The sequence below is a fragment of the Trichosurus vulpecula genome, chromosome 1 (assembly GCF_011100635.1).
Source record: "Trichosurus vulpecula isolate mTriVul1 chromosome 1, mTriVul1.pri, whole genome shotgun sequence".
Taxonomy (NCBI): Eukaryota; Metazoa; Chordata; class Mammalia; order Diprotodontia; family Phalangeridae; genus Trichosurus; species Trichosurus vulpecula.
In genome coordinates, this window is record NC_050573.1 from 197,107,557 (window position 1) to 197,127,967 (window position 20,411).

Below are 20,411 nucleotides of genomic sequence, written 5' to 3' on the forward strand. Positions count from 1 at the left end.
GCTGTGTAAATGCCCCCACTAACAGCAACCAGTGGAACCATCTGAGGCAAAGACAAGAGGGATGGGGGAATAAGCATTTTTATGTAGTGACTGCCAGGCACTGTGATAAACACTTAAAAACACCCCAACCAACCTAAATATCTTGTGATCCTCCCAACAACCCTGCAAGGTTCTATTATTATCATCCCCATTTTTTGGTTAAGGAAACTGAGGCAAATAGAAGTTATGACTTGCTCAGGATCACATAGCTAGAAAATGTATGAGTCTAGATTTGAGCTCAGGACTTCCTGGTTTCTCCCCACTGTACCATCTAGGTGTCTCAAGTGTCTAGTCATTGCTAAACTTTCTCATTTGAGAGACCTGATTCCAGATGGTGACAGCTGGCTGCCTCTACTCTATTTTCTCCCACTAGGAGAGCATATGTTAAATCTGAAGCTTATTTGTTCTTTAAAGTTGCTTTACATTTCTGTTTAACAATTTCTGATATATATGTGTTTCACTCTTGGCAATGAGTGAATTACTTGGTGAGTTCCCTGTATAGCCACTGTGCGGATCTGAGCATTCTCAGGTTAGAGGCTGGCTCAGTAAAAATCCTGTTAATACCACATTGATCAGTTTTAGAAATCTTCCTCTTTTCTTCTTCATTGGAATCTCTGTTTATCTTTGGGTGAAGTAATCTGGCAACCAAAAGAATGCCATAAATTAAGCTATCTTAGTGGAACTATGATGGTATGGAAAAAAAAGGTACACCAGTATCACAACCTTGTTATGGCTTAAAGTAGGGGTCCTTAAGCTGGGATATGTGATCTTAAAACAGTTTTTGATAAGTGTATTTTAATATGTTTTCCCCTTTTTAACCCTATGTGTTTTTATTAATGCATTTAAATACATGATTCTGAGAAGGGTCCATAGGCTTCACCAGCCTTGCAAAGGGGTCCAGGACATGAAAAAGTTGAAAAATTCTTAGCCTCAAGGCAGAAATTTAGTTGACTAAAATGTTAATAAGAAGGCCTTTTTTTTTTTTCTTTTCTGAACCCTCAGGGAGAGGCTTTGAGATTGCAGAAGGGATTATTTTGCATGGTGAGTAAACTGCCTCAACTGATTACCCAGTGGTTAGATAACTATTATAATTTGACACCTCCAAACAAAGCTATAACTAAGATGGGGGAAATTGGGACTTTGACTCAGGATGTTGAAATTTAGAGGGGGTACTGACAGCTTTTTGACTCTCCTAGTAGGTACCAATAACTGAGCTTAGTGCTTTGTAAGTTTTTCCTTTACGTGGTCATAGCCTACTCTCTCTCCTGATGATAGTGATCTTGGTGTTCTGGGGTCTCTGCTCAAGGAAGCCTAAGAAATCTACCACTACACTTGTGCCCTTGGGAAATGTCCCACAGTCTCTCCATTCATTCAGTCATATTTCTCAAGGACTTGACTCTGTCCTGTGACTGAATTTGTTTTGAAAAATCTGACCCAAGGGTAATTTTGGATTTGTTTTCCTTGAGTATATTGATGTAGTACTCATCCTGATGTCAGAAGTACCAGTAAAGTCTTCAGCTCTTGAAAGGATAGAATTGGTTTGCTGACAGAGGCAGATGGCTTGGCTTGGTTTCACTGCTTCTTAGCTTACTGCTAAGGCCTACCCCACCCCTCATGTTCTCTTGCCCCAAGGGCAATGTTATGAATGAAAAGTGTGAGAGACTCAGTTTCTGGATAATTAATAATTTTAGTAATACTTGCTAGTTAATAATAAATAAAGGGATGGTCATTTGGCTCTCTCTCATACACCAAAGACCAAACATGGATACCTCTCAATGCATATAGGCCTTTGGAAAAGTAGGTATTCCCAACAAGAGACAATCAACTCTGATTGATTAACAACTAATGAGATAATGAATATTATTAATGAGAGGTGGAGCTATTCTAATGAGGGGCTGGGAGGACATTACTTTGATGATATTGCTCTTACTCCCAGACCACTCCCAGCCTGGGCAGTCTAGACAAAGGCTCTTGCCACCCCCCACCCTCCACCCCAAACCTGAGTGGACCACAATGGGCTGGAATTCACCTAAATTAGAATTTCTTAAAAAGGTTTTTCTATTTGAGTGGAGTATTGTGTGTTTTGTCCTTCATTCTCAAAGAGGGCCATGACATCACAAAGATGACGTCATGACTTGTAAATGAATTGGATTTAAGTGAGGTAGGACTATGCAAAGTCATCAGTCTCACTTTCTCCTCCAGAACTATCTGGGTCTAGTGGCCAGATATAGACTAGGACAACTGGAGATGACCCAGGATACAGTGGGAGACCTTGACCTTTTTAAGGTAAGGTCTTTCCAAGTTCTCACTTTGAGGCAATGCCCATTCAGTGATTAGGATTGTTTAATAAGTGAGCCAAGGGAAGGCCACTTTAATAAAAAAACAAAATCAAACTGGGAGGGGACGACCCTCAGGGTTTCTGACCAAAAGAGAAATAATTACTATTTATCATTCACTCTGATCAATCAAACCCCCCAAAATAGCCATTAGGTGGTGCTTGTGCAGGGACCTATTGTTGTCCAATCAACGAGAGCCAGAGTGAATTGGGTTTAAGGCATGGTCTTTAAGAAAAAAATGTAGTCAGTAAAACCCAAGATATCAAGGTAGGTTTCAGCCATCCAGATTTACCTTCCTTTGGGCAGAGTACCCTCAGGTAAGGGCATGATATCCCATGCGGAGAGAGGACAGGAGAACATTCCAACTAGATAACATGGTCAAGGAGGGGTAAAGTTTTGGGCAAGGTCAGTAATGTCTCTCAAAGCCTGGGTATATTAACACTACAGAGGTTTATTTCTGAATGAAGAAATAGAAATAAAATCTTTATCTCAATTCATAATTGGTTAGTAATATGAGAGAAATTTCAGCATGTTAGGCTTTGAGAGGGAGTGATGAATCAAATCTAAGTCCAGCCTCTATAGACATCAACCCTAGTTAAATGTCTATTATTATGGAATGTAGCAGAGGAAACATTTCCAATATTCCTCTGGTAAATGCACATTTGCATCAAAATGTCTTGTGAAGGAGAGCAGTGGTCATGGCCAGTTGAGTGTTCAGCTCTCTGCTTCCTATTGACAGCCACTCATCTGGATGTCGGGTGATTCCTCTTTCAGGACCGTAATCCTGAGCTCTCATGGTACTTTACCATCCCTAGCACTTATCCCCCATTCCAGCAGCTGGGCTAGGACCATTTTAAGATGTTTCCAGTCGGACAGCTCTAGGACCAGAATAAGACTTTGCATCCATTTTGAAAATCCTCAGTATTCTGACTACATTTATCACATAGACTTAGCTCCTGGCTCTCCCTGTCCGTATTTAAGGACATGGGTGGAATATTGGGGAAGGCATAGACATCCCATCATAAAAACTCCCAAGGATAAAGAGAACCTCAGCAAATGTGAAAATGTCAAGTGTGATGGCTCACTGAGCACAGTGACAAATCTGCTGGAAAATGGGTCAATGGAAGCTGGAATGAACTCAAATACATTGAGACATTTAATAGACACCCAGCTCCTTTGGCTGGCTAGCTCTGTGGCAGCTAAGCAAAGACAAGCCGAGTTCTGTGTCATCAGCAAGGCTTTTAGCATTTCTTTCTTGGTTACGCTGTGCTGGATTTTAAAGAATGAGAATGGAAATGTTTGTACCTGGATGGCATTTCCATACATATGCTTATAAAACTTAAATGCACCAGAGCTTGTCCTGATCTATTTGACCGAGTTCCTTTACAATGTTCCTAGGTGATTGCTTCATGGTGGAATTTTTAATGGGCCTGCCAGAAAGTTAGATTCAGCCTTGGAATTTCTACTTTCTGTGGCTATTATAAAGATGGTTGTACAACTAACCAGCTTAATTAGTCATTATGCTGGAGTTTGCAAAATAACAGACCCAAGTTTGGGGCAGGTATTAGCTTAACTTTACATGGGGAAGGGGAAAGGAAGGGAACAAACATTTATATAGTGCTTCCCATATGCTGAGTTCTTCTTACAGATATCTCATTTAATCCTCACAACAACCCTGTGAGGTGCTGTTATTAATCCTCATTTTATGGTTGAGGAAATCGAGGCAGAGATTGAGTGACTTGCTCAGACTCACACAGCTATAGGATATTTGTAGCAGTGGCTAACATTTACATGGTGCCTACTATGGGACAAACACTGTGCTAAGCACTTCACAAATATCTCGTTTGATTCTCACAATAACCCTGGGAGGTGGGTGCTATTATTATTATTCCCATTTTATAGGTGAGGAAACTGAGGCAAAACAGAATTTAAGTGACTTACTTTAGGTAACACAGCTAGTAAGTGTCTGAGGCTGGATTTGAACTCAATCTTCCTGATCCAAGTCCTGTGCTCTATCCACCTGACTGTTTCTGGGAACCAGCCTAGAACGGTGACTTAATTGGTATAGGAACTCCCAGATGAGGGAACTCCCTCCCACTTTGTAGATTGGTACTCTTTGTAATTTATTGTTTCAGACATTTGCCTGGAGCACTGAGGCTAAATGACTTGCCCAGGGTCACCTGTATGACAGGGGAGAGACTTGGATGATCAGGTCTTCCTGGTTCTGAGACTAGATCTCTATTTATGGTGCCATGCTGCATCCTGGTCTGAGATAACATTTCATCAGAATGTAGGTTTATGTTCTATTAAAGGTGATTTTCCCTACAGCTAATCTATGCTGCAACCCGTGGGTCACAGAAAGGATTGAAATATACCCCTGGCCAGTCACTTGGGTGCATTAGGGCAAAGCATTTCACCTCCGTGGACCCCAATTTTCCCACCTTTAAAATAAAAGAGCAAAATAGATGGTCTCAAAGATCTCTAACTGCTGTGATTCTCTGATCCTTGGCCAGATATGGTTCAGCTATTCTGCCCTGGAGACAGACATTAGACTTGTTTTAGGGCAGAGTCTGGGAAGAGGCCAAGAAGTCTCTTCTTTCCACTGTATTCAGGTTATGTGTGTTTGCTCACCCTCTGGCTCATCATTAGTCAAAGTCTGAATGGAATTTCTGATGGATGCTCCATAAAATTAGGTTCAGTGGAAAAGAGCTGTCCATAGAAGATTCTTTGAGAAGATGCCTTCAGTGTACTAAGGCAAATAGTGTCTAGCTTGTCTTATCAGAATCATGAATAACATTTTGGCATTAAAAAATAAAAGAAAAAAGGTTTTTTTTCTTTCTTTCTTTTTTAATCTTTAGATATAGGGCCAGTCCTCTCTGAAGGAAGATTTTAGAGGAGACAAAAAAAAAAAAAAAACAACAACCTAGGAGAGAGGCAATACCTTATATCCTCTACCAAATTCTTTCTCTTTTGCAAAAGTAAATGTTCCCACTCATCTATTACATAGCATTTGAAATTTCCACTATAACTGTTTCTTTGAATTGAAGCACCGCATTCAGAAAGCCTCAGTTTAATTATGATAGCAACAACAACGATAGCTTAACATTTATTGGTTTGTTGGCTTTCTGTCATGTCAGACTCTTCACAAACCTATTTGGTTTTTTCCTTGGCAAAGATATTGGAGTGGTTTGCCATTTCCTTCTCTAGCTCATTTTATAGAAGACAGAACTGAAGCAAATAAGGTTAAGTGACTTGCCCAGGGTCATATAGCTAGTAAGTGTCTGAGATTGGATTTGAACTCATAAAGATGTATCTTCCTGATTCCAGGCCCAGCAGTCTATCCACTATGTCACCTAGCTGCCCCATTTATATACTGCCTTCTATATGTCAAGTACTTTGCTAATCACTTTACAAATAGCTCATTTGATCCTCACAACAACTCTAGGAGATAGCTGTTATTATTGTTCCCATCTTGTAGATTAGGAAACTGAGGCAAACAGAGGTTAAGTGACTTGCCCAGGGTCATACAGCTAACACATGTCTGAGGCTAAAATGAACATATTTCTCTAATGAATACTCTAAAGCTCTCTCCTGTGTAGCATGACTTGATGAGAATAACTACCTGTTGCCTAGAAGAACAGAAACAAGGGGAGTACTCTAGTCAGGGCCATCACATCCTAGTATTGGAGTGATAAATACCCAATGGTAGAATATATAGGTATAAAGATAAACCTTTCTTACTCCATAGTTTTACCTGGCATACAATAACATACATTACTCACTTGAAATCTTAGGGATGGATGACTGAAATGGAAATTGGATGATACTGTATATATATATTTTAGATGCTCGAGTTTTCCGACTCATTACATGATAGTCCCCGGAGTCTGTGAATAAGGTATGTTGAATCAATCAGTTGGTGTACCTTCCTCACCTCTTAAGCCTCTGATCAAAGTTGATATTAGCATGGGGTGAATGGAGTTTGTACCCAAAGAACTGACATGCTGACATCTGAGGAGGGAGGGAGGGAGCCCTTGCTTCCCCAAGCAACCACTCTTCCTGTAGCATACGTCACTATCCTTTGTTGGATTGCTCTATCAAGTGGTGCAACTATCCTATCTCTAGAATATTTCTCTCTGGGATATGTCTCCTTTCCTTCTTCCCCAACCTCTGGTGATAGCAAATTCTGTGTTCTCTTGGAGGATGAGTCACCCTCTCTTCTCTCACAACTGCACCTGCTGTTGGTCTCTCTTGTGTACCACCATCATGCCCAAACCCTCAGTACCAGCTGAGTTTGCATCTAGCACAAGAAATTCTACTTAGGTTTCTACTCTTAACTGCTATTTTAAAGAGCTGCTAGCTCTCTTTGGTATAACAATAATTAAGACATTCAAACTTCATCCTTGGTGTAGATTTCATTTATTGGGCTCTATAGCTGACCTCAGCTTGGTATCAAGCTTCAAAATGGACAATTTAAGTGGTCCAAAGGAATCTTTTTTTTTTTACAACATGGTTTTCACTTATTTAGATGTTTCTTTTTTCTTCGTTGAAGTCAATGTGACCTGTTCCTGCCAAGAAACATAAGAATCATTTCCTGGCATCTTGGGCCTATGCAATGGTCATACAGGTACTAATTCCCTAGAAGTACCTGTGTCCCTCTCAGAGGGATATATAAAATTGAGACATAGTCACTTGGGGAGGGATTTAAAGAAGGAGGGGACCTTAGAGATCTAGTCTTAACCTCCTTATTTTACAGAGGAGATGAGACCCAGAATGTGCTTTAAAAACTCCTTGAGAGTAGGGGTGGTTTAAGTTTTTTTTTGTATCTGTATTCCCTAGGTGCCTAACACAGTACCTGGCACTTGGTAGGTGCTTAATAAATGCTTGTTGATTTGGTTGATTGAGAAGGACAAAGAAAAGAGAATGAGAAAGAAAAAGAGGCAGTCCTACTACCATGATAGAAGCTTTCCAATCAAAATGAGAGATATGTATTCCTAGGATAGTTCTAAAGCAGTGGGCAAAAAAGTAAGGAATGAGTCATTTCAAGGCAAATCTAATGTGTCTACATTTCACCCTGTCAGGGATCTGTTTTTCTCATTTATCTTGACTGTAGCTTGAGACTGTAAACTCTTGGTGAACAGAGATTGGACCTGTTGAATTGAATTTTGGTTCTGGAAGTAGTATAGTGAAAAATAGTCGCTATGAGGCTTAGGATAGATGAGGAAGGCGCAAAAGTGAAGTGGGAATAGTAGAGACCACTGTTGCCGGCTGAGAACATGCTGTGCTAAGAACACTAGCTCAAAATTACCCATTCTGGCTTTACCACAAGTTAATTTGTTGGGCAAACCACTCCCCTAACCTGAGTTTTATGATCCTCCTCTTCAAAAGGAGGTGATTGGACTTAGGGAATATTCCATGATTCTGTAATTCATACTATACAGGAATAAGTTTGTTTGTAAAAAAAAAAACCAAAAACTTTTTTTTTCTGATTAAAGGTGGGTTTTGTCTTAGCTTTTTTTTTTGTCTCTATTGTCTAAAAGAATGCCTGACACATAGTAGGTGCTTTTAAAAAGCTGTTGATCGAATATGAGGAGAGTTTTAAAGAATGAAGGAGTATGCAATGCATATTAAAGTTGGGAAATGTAATGTTGAAATTGTATATATATATACATATATTATTTATGATTTTTCATGAAGTTGCTGTGGAACTTTTTATTTAAAAAATCTATGAGGATCCATGAATGCATTTTGAATTCTTTGGAAAAAAGGCTGGACATAAATCTAGGAGAGTAATGGCATTATTATTAATAAACTCCATAGGTTACCATGGAGTTGCTCTGGCTCTAAAATTTATGAACAGGATGCCCCCAGGACCCAGAGGGACCACAGAGCACATTCCTAAGAGACCCTATGGAGCTCTGGATATGTGAAGCAGAAATTCTTGGCCACTATTGTTCTAGCATCTATAGGTGACCCTGAGATCTCCATCCAGAGAGAGTTGTATATATTCTGGGCACATAAAGGCTATTAGAGATCTGTATGGAATGAGTATTTTAGCATTGTAACAAATCAGAGGCACAAGTCCAGTTTAGACAGAGTTTATTAAAAGTCTTTGTATTGTTTATAGACTCTATCAAGGAAATCTACCCCACCCCACCCCTTTCTACTCTCAGTGGACATGGTAATTTGTTATGGATTTTCTTTGATGCACCAAATTGTCCCCTACAATTAAAATAAAAGGTGTCTTTTAGATGCCATAAAGACCAAGGAACAATACATATGGTGAAGATATCACATTCAGACTGAGAAGTACTTTCACAATTCAGTTATTTTGAATATACATTTCTTCAAGACACACATTCATTTACTTCACCCTAACTCTCTAGATGTAGCTGGCCACAAGAAAGGATAAGAAGAAAGTGAATGTGATTTTTAGAAGTTGGATTGGATGAGTTGAAATTGCAAGAACTATTCCCTATGCAGGCTTGTACAATTTCCCTTTGTGATAACTCTGCTAGTCAACTTGTAGATGGAATGAACCAACCAAAATCATTGCAGATGCTTCACTGGTCTTTGAATTGACAAGAAGAGAAAGGATTAGGTGTTCACAGCTGGTCAGGATTGATGGATTATTGCATACCAGCTTTGGAAATACTGAATATTGTTTGTTATGTCCCTTAGATGACTTCATGCCAATTTATCTTGGGAGCCTTACAACTTGCAGCCTCCTGAGGTATAGCTAAAATACATGGTATGTATAAAAATGATTTTAAAAACAGAGATCTCTGGTCCAACTGGACTCTCAAACACACCCATTACTTAGGACAGGGCCTATTAAATCAAAAAAGAAGTGTTTTATCTTTAGAATACTCCAAGGACCATGGAAAGCACCATGCCAGAATATCCCAATGGTCCATCTATTCCAATATCTTTCTGCCTCTGACACTGACCAATTCCAGATGCTTCAGAGGCAGGCATTAAACCTCCATGAGATAGCTGGCCAATTGTGTAATAGTATGCTATGGGAGGGAAATGTCCATCTGACCCCAGCTCATGATCAACTTAGGGAACTAAAGAATAAAAATGGACGGCCTTCTAATTTTTTAGCTTAGCAAATATGATTGTTATGGGTTTAAATAGATAAAAAAACAAAAGTCAGAATAGTGATCATTAGATTTTAAAATTTATACTAAACAGTAACCATTAGCAAAACCTAACATTCAAATATATAAGCAAGAATTAAAAAAAATGATTGTACATCAATTCATATGTATAAGTTTAGTATAAATTTTAAAATCTAAGTGATCATAATCATTATCCTGTTTGTTCTCTCATGACCTCTTCTGAATTCTTTAAAAAACTAAGTTTTATTGATGCCTTTCCTTTTTACATCAGTCATTTCTGGATATATTTACCTCTCATGAAAGGAATTGAACACTCTCATAATAAGGAAAAACAATTAAGCAAAACCAACCAGTCCAGTTTTGATGTTTCACTATGTATGCACATGTACTCCCTTGTCTTAAGAAGAGACCAATATTGCTTATTATGATTACTCAAAGTTTGCCTTCTTTTCAGTGTTATTTCCATGTCCATTATTATAGTCATTGGCTATATTGTTCTGGTTCTACTTTTTTCACATTGCATCAGTTCATACAACTCTTCTCACACTTCTCTGGATTCTTCAATATTCAGTGCTGTTTGTGTACCACATTTTGTTCGGTTAGTCCTCAAATAATGAGGTCTCACTTTGTTTCTAGTTCTTTGCTACTATTAAATGAATATTTCTGCTATGGGTATATATATGCATTATACACACACACACACACATACACACATGTATGTACATATACATATACACACATTATATACATATATACAATACACACACACACACACATACACCACACACACACACACACACACACACATATATACATACATACATACATACATACATACATAAGATGTGTCCCTTCTTTCTGCCTTTTACCTTCTTGGGAATTATGCCTTACAAGTGAGATCTCTGGGTCAAAGAGTATCAACAGGTTAGTCACTTTTCTTTTGTACCTTTACATGCTTATCTAGACTGTGCTAATTCACAACTCCTCTAGTAGAGTCTTTGTGTCTTTGTCTTCCCATAATTCTTCTAACACAATTGCTCCCTTTTAGAATCTTTGCTCAATTTGCTGGGTATGAGATGAAACCTCAGCATTATTTTGATTTGTACTTCTCTCATTAATAGCAATTTGAAGCATGTTTTCATATTCTTGTTCAATCAATAAACATCTATGTGCCCACTAGGTGCCAGGCACTATGTTAAGGGCTAGAAATACAAAAAGAGGCAAAAGACAGGCCCTACCCTCAAGGAGCTCACAGTCTAACGGGGGAGACAACGAACACCAAATATAAACAGAGTAAATGGTAAATAATTAAAGAATGGAAGGTACTAGAATCCAGAGGAATCGGGAGAGGCTTCCTGTAGAAGATAGGATTTTAACTGGGACTTAAAGGAAGCTAAGGATGCCACTAGGTGGGGGTGAAGAGGAAGAGCATTCCAGATAGAGGGGAATGACAGAGAAAATGTCAAGTGATGGAATGGCTTGTTCATGGAACAGCAAGGAGGCCTTTGTCACTGCATTGAAAAAAATATTGAGGAAGAATAAGGTGTAAGAAATCTGGAAAAGTAGGAGGATAGTTGTTGATGGTTTGTGATTCTTTTGGAAGCTGTTTATATCCTTTGATCTCATATAATTGTTTTAATTTCCCAATTTGGTATATCAGATTTTTTTCAGAGATATTTGACATGAAGATTTTACTTCCATTTAATGGTTTCTCTTCTTTTTATATCTGCATTGATTTTGTTCCTGTGAAAGTGTTTTAATTTTCCTACTTGAAATTAATTATTCTATCTTTTACAGTTGTCTTGATCTATTATTTGGCTAAAGAGTTGGTTAAAGATTCTTCTTCAGCTACAATTCTGAAAGAAAGCTACCTCCTTCTGTTCTCTAATTTTTTCACAATGAAACTTTTCATTCTCAGGTTATACATACATTTGGAACTGATTGTGGTATTGAAACAGTAAAGCAATAATAACAATGTAGATAATAATTGTCAAAATGCCCATGTAGTTCTGTATCGCAAAGTATATGAGACTCTCCATGTAGAAGGTAGAAGTAAACCATTTATTTAGACACCAGAGAACCGTATCCCATATCCAAATGCTTGGTTCCCACAGCCAGTCAGTCTACTTCATCATTACAGCAAGGAACCCAAAACATTCAAAACAGAATATCACAACATGGAGCCTCAACATCCCCAAACCTCTCCAACCCCCTGCTGGGGTCTTCCCCAAAACAAACTCACAGTATAGCTAAGTCAGTCTGTTCAGTTCTAATTACAAGGGTGGCCATTAGCAGCCACCAACTCCTATAGCATCTTTCTCTCAGCATTTTCTGTGACATAACTTCCTTTTTCTGTCAGGAAGCTCCTCCCACCACATGTCTTAGGTTTCCTATGATGTAAGCAGGTCACATGGTCTATTAGTGGGTGGGAAAGATCTTCAAATCTAATTGCTACTACAGGTATATAGTATGAGATGCTAGTCTGAACCTAATTTCTACTAAAAACTGTTTTCCACTTTGCCCAATAGTTCTTATCAAACAAGAAGTCTTCCCCTTTGTAATTTAGGTCCTTGGGTTTACCAAATTCCGGGTTACCATTTTGTATTGCGTATCTAGTCTATTCCATCAACTATTTCTCTCTTTTAACCACTACAAAATAATTTTGATGATTACTGCTTTACAATACAGTTTGAAGTCTAACAATGCTATGTCTCCTCAATGACTTATTTTCTATTATTTCTTTTGAGATTTTAGGCCTTTTGTTCATCCAAATGAATTTTGTTATTATTTTGTCTAGCACAAGAAAATATAAACTTCATAGCTTGATTGGTATAGCTCTTAATCTGTAAATTCATGTAGTGTTATTATTTTTATTATATTGTCATGACTCGACCATGAGCACTTCATCTTTCTTTAATTATTTGTGTTCTTTCATTTCTGCAAAGAATGTTTTGTGGTTGTTATTTATGTAAGCCCTGAATATGATTTAGTAGATAAAATTCCACATATTCTATGTATTTTATAGTTATTTTGAGAGCAATTCTTTTCCTTTCATACTTTTTTCTTTGTTCATTTTTCTGGGTTTTGTTGCTGTTTATCATTTTTTAATAGTTTTAAACATATATATTGTTACATTGTTTTACTTTTCTCAGTCTTTAATATGTCATATCATTTTCATATATTTTATTGTTTTCTTGTCATTTCTTATGTCATAATAATATGCCATTAGATTCTCAAACTATAAATTCCCTGGGGGTATTTCTTAAAAGTCTGTTATTTTTGAGACTACATGTCTTTGAGTAAGTCATTTCAGTCCTCTAGCTCTGAGTTTTGACAAAATGAGATATCATCTCTAGGGTAGTTTTTACTCTCTGAATCTTATGATTCTGTAATATTGCATGACATACATAGAAGGTAAAGAGGCAGCATGGTGTATAGGATAGATTAGTCTTAGAGCCAGGTAGACCTCAGTTCACATCCTGACTCTGACATATATTATCTATGTGACCAACTCTCTGTAAGTCACTTAAACCCACGGTACTCTAGGCAATTCTCTAATATTCGGTATTGTAGACGATGTGTGTATCTGTGTTGGTGGCTCTACCAGGCCTTCCCTTCACGGATAAAATCATAGGTCTAAACAAATGAACAAACAAACAAACAAAAAAAAACAAGGGCTTAATGGTTGAGAGTTAAATGTGCTAAAGATAAAGACTGGAAATAACCAATAAGGAGACAACACCAGTTTATCTCATAAAACAGTCAAGGGAAAACCTGATTACAAGGGTTGATGATGAATATCTATATCGAATCAACTGGACATGAGGAACAATCATCGAGAATCTGCTCTGGAACAGACTGGTGGAAAAAAAAGGAGGTTAAAGCCAATGAATGCTTAAGTCCAGTAATAATTCATTGTGTTCTTCTGGGCACTAGAAATGGCCAAATGTTCAAGCATCTGTGTGACTCATGTACAGTAAATGAATTGTGTAATTGACCCCAGCTTGGTGCTGGGAATTAGGAATTGAGCATGCCAGGCAGTAATGGAAAATGTACTGGTGCAGGTTAGGGTAGGGGAATCCTGTCTGGTAAGTGGCAGGATATTTCCTAGCCATTTTTTGGGCCTATGGAAGGAAGAAGTTGATGGTGTTAATTGGGATCACATTTCCTGCCAGGAGATGCTCTGAAAGCTCCTTTCTTGTTGATATATGCTCTAATTGAGAGCTTTCAGGCTTGACTAGATTAGATATGACCATTAATTGTCCCCTTTATCCCTCCCACTGCCAGGATCCTAATTCAGACTCATACCACCTTTTGCCTAGACTATTGCAATAGTCTCTTAACTGGTCTTTCTTCCTTCTATGTATCTTCACTCTGTAATCCATACTTTACATGCCAAAATAATCTTTCTAATCTGAACTTTTTCCCCCCAACTAAAAATCCTTCAGTGATTTTCCATTGCTTTTAGGATAAAATATAAACTTCTTCCCTTGACATTTAAAGGTCTATGAAATTTGGTTCCAATGTACCCTTCCAGTTCTGTGTCACTCTGCTTCCTTTCACACATATCCCAGCAGCTAGGTAGTGCATTGAATAGAGCTCTGGACCTAGAATCAGGAGGACCCAAGTTCAAATCTGGGTTCAGACACTTACTAACTGTGCGACCCTGGGCAAGTCACTGAATTGCTCTCTGCCCAAGTTTCCTCATCCGTAAAATGAGGGTAATAATAGCATCTACCTCCCAGGATAAAAAGAGATGATATTTATAAAGCTCTTTGCAAACCTTAAAGCACTATATAAGAATGACAAATGTTAGAGAGGATATGGGAAAATAGGGATACTAATGCATTGTTGGTAGAGCTGTGAACTAGTGCAACCGTTGTGGAGAGCAATTTGGAACTAAGCCCTCCAAAGCTATGAAATAGTTTGTATCCTTTGACCCTGCAATACTACTACCAGGCCTATACCTGAAAAAGATCAAAGGTGAAAAAAAGGACCCATCGTACAAAATATTCATAGCAGCTCTTTTTGTGGTGACAAAGAATTGGAAACTGAGAGGATCAATTGAGGAATGACCAAACAAAATATGATATTTAAATAAGATGGAATACTATCACGTTGTTGTTGTTTGTCCTTCATTCTCGAAGAAGACTGCCATGCTGTAAGAAATGATGAAGGGGATGGTTTCTGAAAAATCTGGGAAGATCTATGTGAACTGATGCAAAGTGAAGTAAATAGAACTAGTAGAACAATTTACACAGTAACAGCAATATTCTAAAGATAACCGATAGTGAAAGACTTTGTAACTGACTAACACAATGATCCATGACAATCCTAAAGGATTCATGATAAAAAATGCTATCCACCTGTAGATAGAGAACTGATGGACTCACAGTGGAGATCGAACCACATTTTTTCTCTTTCTTTTTCTTGTTGCCCTTCCCCCCTCCACAGAAAATGGCTAATGCAGAAATATGTTTTGCATGACTTCATGTGTATAATGGGTATTGTTTTTCTTGCTTTCTCAATATGCAGAGGAAAAAGTAGAGGGAGGGCGAGAATTTGAAATGGAAAATAAAATAAAACTAAAAAAAGTATTATTTTGAAAGTCAACAACAAAAAGAAAGCACTATATAAATGCTACCTATTGCTAGCTATTATTCACCCTAATGTCCAGTCAATCTGAACTAATATGCTATTTCCTGACTTTGTTTGATATTCTCCTCCCACTGCAATACAGTGGAAAGAGTGCTGGTTCTAGAGTCAGCAGACAGCTTCAAATTCTCCTTCTGCTGTTTACTCCATCTATGATCCTAGACAAGTCACTTAACTTTTCTTGGCCTTAGTTTACTCAACTGTATCATTGGACTGGATGATCTCTAAGGTCCTTCTAGTCATATATTTATATCTATCTATATCTATATATCTATATCATCTTTATCTATCTATCTATCTATCTATCTATCTATCTATCTAATCCTATGGTCCTGTGTCTGGAACCTACTCTATCCTGATGAAATTTCTCTTCCTTGAATGTCCAGCTCAGTTGCCATCTCCTCCATGAAGAATTTCTTGATCCCTGCTCCCTGATCCTTAGAGCAGAAGCCGACCTTTCTTTATCTTTTCTCAGGCCACTTTGAATCTTTCCTCTTTCACCTTCTACCTTGTATCATGCACAATTATTTGTGTTCATTATATCACTCCATTAGACTATTAATATTTTTGAGGACAGGCACTATTTTTCATCATTATATCCCAAAGATCTAGCTATATGATACTTTACATATATAAGACATTGAATAAATGCATATTCAACTGAATTGCATTTCCAACTCTCTCACGGTAGATGCAGGTAAAGTGCTCAGGACTTTTGGGGAATTAAAAACAGGCAACTGTGATTTTTTTTCCCCTCAATGTGGGGATATATATATTTTTTTCCTTCCCCCTTACTGTCTTCTACCTCAATAAAAAAAAATCTCAGCGATAGGAGAGAATCAAAGATTAATGCTTCAATGTTCTTGTGGCTACAAAAGGAGTGAGAATGAAACCCTGTTTTTTGTTGACTTTTGTTTACATGTTCCCAAATAGCTCCCTAGGTCTTCCACAACAATAACACCGAACTTTAGGCAGGCAAACAAAGTCCAAAGGCTGTTTTAAGATAGGTTTCCTCACAGATATTCCACACAGACATCTCTTAGGTCTTATGGATCAAGGTCAGCTGAAACCCTGTCCATAGTATATGGCAATTCAGCTGATTTTCTATTGTATTCTCTTTCATTTTTCATGACTCGAGATGGGAAAGTATCATTCCTCTGTGTCTTCCTGACTATATCGTTCCTTCCAAAATATTGTTTTTTCTTTTGTTTTTCATGTTTCTTTCCTCCTTTACTTTATTCTACTGTCTCCATTCTACTCCAGACTGTCAACTATTATCAAATGGCAGTTCACTGGATTCTCCCTTCTGAGTTTGCCAAATCCCAAACTTTGCAAAATAATCTTAAATAATTTATATTTAATGGTTGGTTCTTAAAAAGAACAAAAAAAAGAGAATGTGAGACAAAACAGAGGCTGATCCATTCCACTAAAAAGTGGTGTTTTCTATCAATGCAAAATAGTCATGAAGAAAGAAACAAGAAGAAATGGGAAAATCCAGCTAACTATTGCTAAAGCTTGGTATAACAGATAACATATGTATACTTCTTAATGACACTTTAGAATCTCACTGGGCTTGAAAAGCATGTATAAAAACTCAGACAATTTAACATTCCCTTAAGAACTACCCTCTTGGATATCATTGGCTCTCTTCAGTGTACTCCTTTGATATCGCAAAAGTGAGAGATTTTGAGTTTTCCTATTTTAATAATAAAACGAAGAAATAATGAAAAGAAAAGCTTAAAAGAGAGGGTTGTACTTTAATTTTGCTTAAAATCATTGTATTCATTGTTTTTGGGGAAAAATGAATGTAAATTGAATTTTTGTAAAATGAATCCTGGTGTTTGCAAGCCTTGGAGGAACTTTCTGGTAAAAGTAGCCCTGTGGTGAATTTCCTTGTAAAGGCAAAGGTCCTGTGAAATGCAATTAATCTGTCTCTGATTTGTGTCTTCCATGAGGTTGGATTTTTGGATGTGGTCTTTTCTTAAATTTAAGTGCCTTAATGTTATAAAATTAAGGTGAAATAGTGATTAAGGTTAGCATTTGTTCATAATTTTTCTGGCCTGTAATTAGTTTTATATCTCCTAGTATTTGTAAGGTAAGCATTGGATTGAGAAAACCCTTAAGCCTTATATGTGGGGTTTGTATTTTCTTATACCCAGACAAGTTTATTAAAAAGCAAACTTCTTTTTGCCTTACGCACCATTGCTAAATATGATGGCATCTGCACAATTTAACCTAATGCATTTCCCAGGGTTAGAGCACAGCATTGACATATTTTTAAAAATAAGTAGGCTCATCATCCAAACAGGTCCTGTCAGTTGCTATACCATCAAAAAAAAACATCTTGACAGCAGTTATTTGGCCAGGGCTGATGCCCATCATACTTTGCAATATTGATCTAAATTAGATTTTCCACATTAGGTACAACTGATACAAAATGCGTGTCAGGCAGCCAGCTTCCTCTCCATTACAGATGGTAATGGGGGCAGAGTGCTAATCACTGGCCTTCCCCCACCCTGCTCTTTACTTTTTGATGCTAAGTCCTTCACAATTATCATCCCAACAGAGGATAGCCTTCTCAAAACTGCATCATTTGACCCTTTCTTTAAGGTGGTAGGTTGGCAGGATGCGACAATTACATGGAATCAAAGGCATCTTCAGGACTCATATGATGAGTTCATCCTGTTATTTCCAGACAGCACAGCACATACTTAAGCTGTGATATGGTGAGAGTCATGGTACAGAGAGCATAGTACAAGCCTCAGAAAACTTGGAGACCTGTTTTCCTGGTATGGTTGTTGTTTTGTAGCTGTGAATTATTGTATGACTTGTTTTACCTTATGTCTTCCTTATAATTACATAATCTAGATGTTACTTTAAAAAAAACTCCACCCTTACTTGATTCTCCTTTCCCTGCAGCTATCATTCTATATCCTTTCTTCCCTTTGTGGCTGAACTCCTTGAAAGACCCCTATACTTCTACTTCTTCTCCTCATGGTGTAATAGAATGCTGAGTCTGGAGTCAGGAAGATCTGAGTTCAAATCTAGCCTCAGACATTTACTAGTTGGATGACCTTGGGCAAGTCACTGAACTGCTGCTTTCCTCAGTCTTCTCATCTGCAAAATGGTGATAATGATTCCTACCTCTCTGTTGTGAGGATCAAATGAGATAATATTTGTAAAGCACTTAGCATAGTTCCTGGCATTTAGTAGGTGCTATATAAATGCTTATTCTCTTCCCACCACTTTCCATTCCCCCTCCCCCTCCCTCATCATTCAGTTGAAACTGACCTCTCCAAGTGAACAGTGCTTTCTTAGTTGTCAAAGTGAATTATTTTTTTCTTTATTTTGATTGTCCTTTAACTTTCTGCAGCATTTGCCTCTATTGACTAACTTCTTCTGGAGAAGCTCTGCTCTCTTGGTTTTTGTGATACTATTCTGTCCTGGTTTTCTTCCTATCTGTCTGATCCCTCCTTTGCTGATTTTTCATCCATCATTCCATTTAACTAAAGGTATGCTCCAAGGTTTTGTCCTCCTGGGTCCTCTTTTCTTTTTGTTTTGTAGTATCCCACTTAGTGATTTCATCAGTTCCCATGGGGATCCAATTGTCTCCCTGTAGATGACTCTCAGGTACACACACACACACACACACACACACACACACACACATACACACACGCGTTCAGTTTCTCTTCTGAGTTCTAGTTCCATGCCTGAATGGTTCAGAATCTGAAAGTATAAGAAATTCTCTAGGTAGAAGGCAGAGGAAGTATAACATTTATTTAGACGTGAGAGATTCCAATCCCAGGACCAGTAATTGCAATTCCATATAGTAGCAATAATATTCCAAAGCCAGTAAGGCCACCTCAATGTAGCAACAAGGAAATTGTAACACAATATTATAGCAAAGAGTCAAGTCATCCTGTAACCTTCCCCCCTGCTAGGGCCTTCCTGTAAATAAGCACTCATGAATCCTAACTCTCGACTCAGCACTCTTTTCTGCAGCTCTGTACACTCTGAGTTCCTGCTCCTTCTCCTTGGGCTGAATTCTGATTCCTGTAGCTCTCGATGCTTCAGTGACCTCTTGATGTCTGCTTCTGAATCCTGCTGCTCTCAGTTCTGGGCTCTCTTTTTATACAGTCTTAGCTGGCATCTGACTGACTAGAACTCAGTGCACATACCTTGGCTCTGGTCTTAGCAACTCCCTTTAGGGTCCTCAGGGCTTCATGCACACATCAGCTTAACTAGCAAAAGGGTGTGGGCCTGGGGCCTCATACCTAGTTAGTGAAAGGGTGTGGGCCTGCCTCTAATCAGACCTCCCTTTGTTGGCCCCACCTGAGGCCTATTCAATGGTGGTGGTGGGGGGAACCTTTCACTTACTGACTGGCCTTACAACCACCAACTGCCTCTTGGACTTCTCAAATTGGATGTCCTCAAGGTACCTCAAACTCATTGTGCATGAGACAGAAACCATCTTTCCTCTGAAACTGGTGAGGACATCACCATCCTGCTAGTCAACCAGGCTCACAATCTCTTCACTCTCACTCTCCCCATATATTCAATCCATAGACAAATCTTGTTGTTTCTACTTTCTCAGTATCTTTCCTATACTTCCCCTTCTCTCCATTCACACAGACCTTAAACCTCTCACCTGGACTTTGGCAATAGTCTAAGGACTGGTCTCGCTGTCTCAAGTGTCTCCTTACTCCAATCACCCTCCACTCAGCTGCCAAGGTGACTTTTCTGAAGCATAGATGTGACCATGTCACTTCCTTGCTCAGTGATCTTGAGTCCTTCCCTATTACCTCCAGAACCAAATATAAAGTGTTCTGTTTAGCCTTTAGACCTCTTCATAACCTAGCCCATTCCTACTTTTCTAGCCTTCTTATATCTCCCCCCCCCCCACTAATACCAAGATCCAGCTATATGGCTTACTGCCAATTTCTCAAACACTGTACTCCATCTCTCATCTCTGTATCTTTGTTCTGGTTGTCCCCCATTCTTGGAATGCTCTGACCCTTCACCCCAGCCTCTTAGATTCCCTGGCTTCCTTAAGACTCAGCTCAAATAATATCTTCAGTAGGAGCCCTTTACTAGTCCACCAGTTACTAATGCCTTCACTAATCAGATTACCTTCCATTTACTCTGTGTATGTGTGTGTGTGTGTGTGTGTGTGTATGTGTGTGTGTATATCTATATATCTATACATATGTATGTATATATGTACTTAGTCATTTACCTGCTATCTCCTCTATTA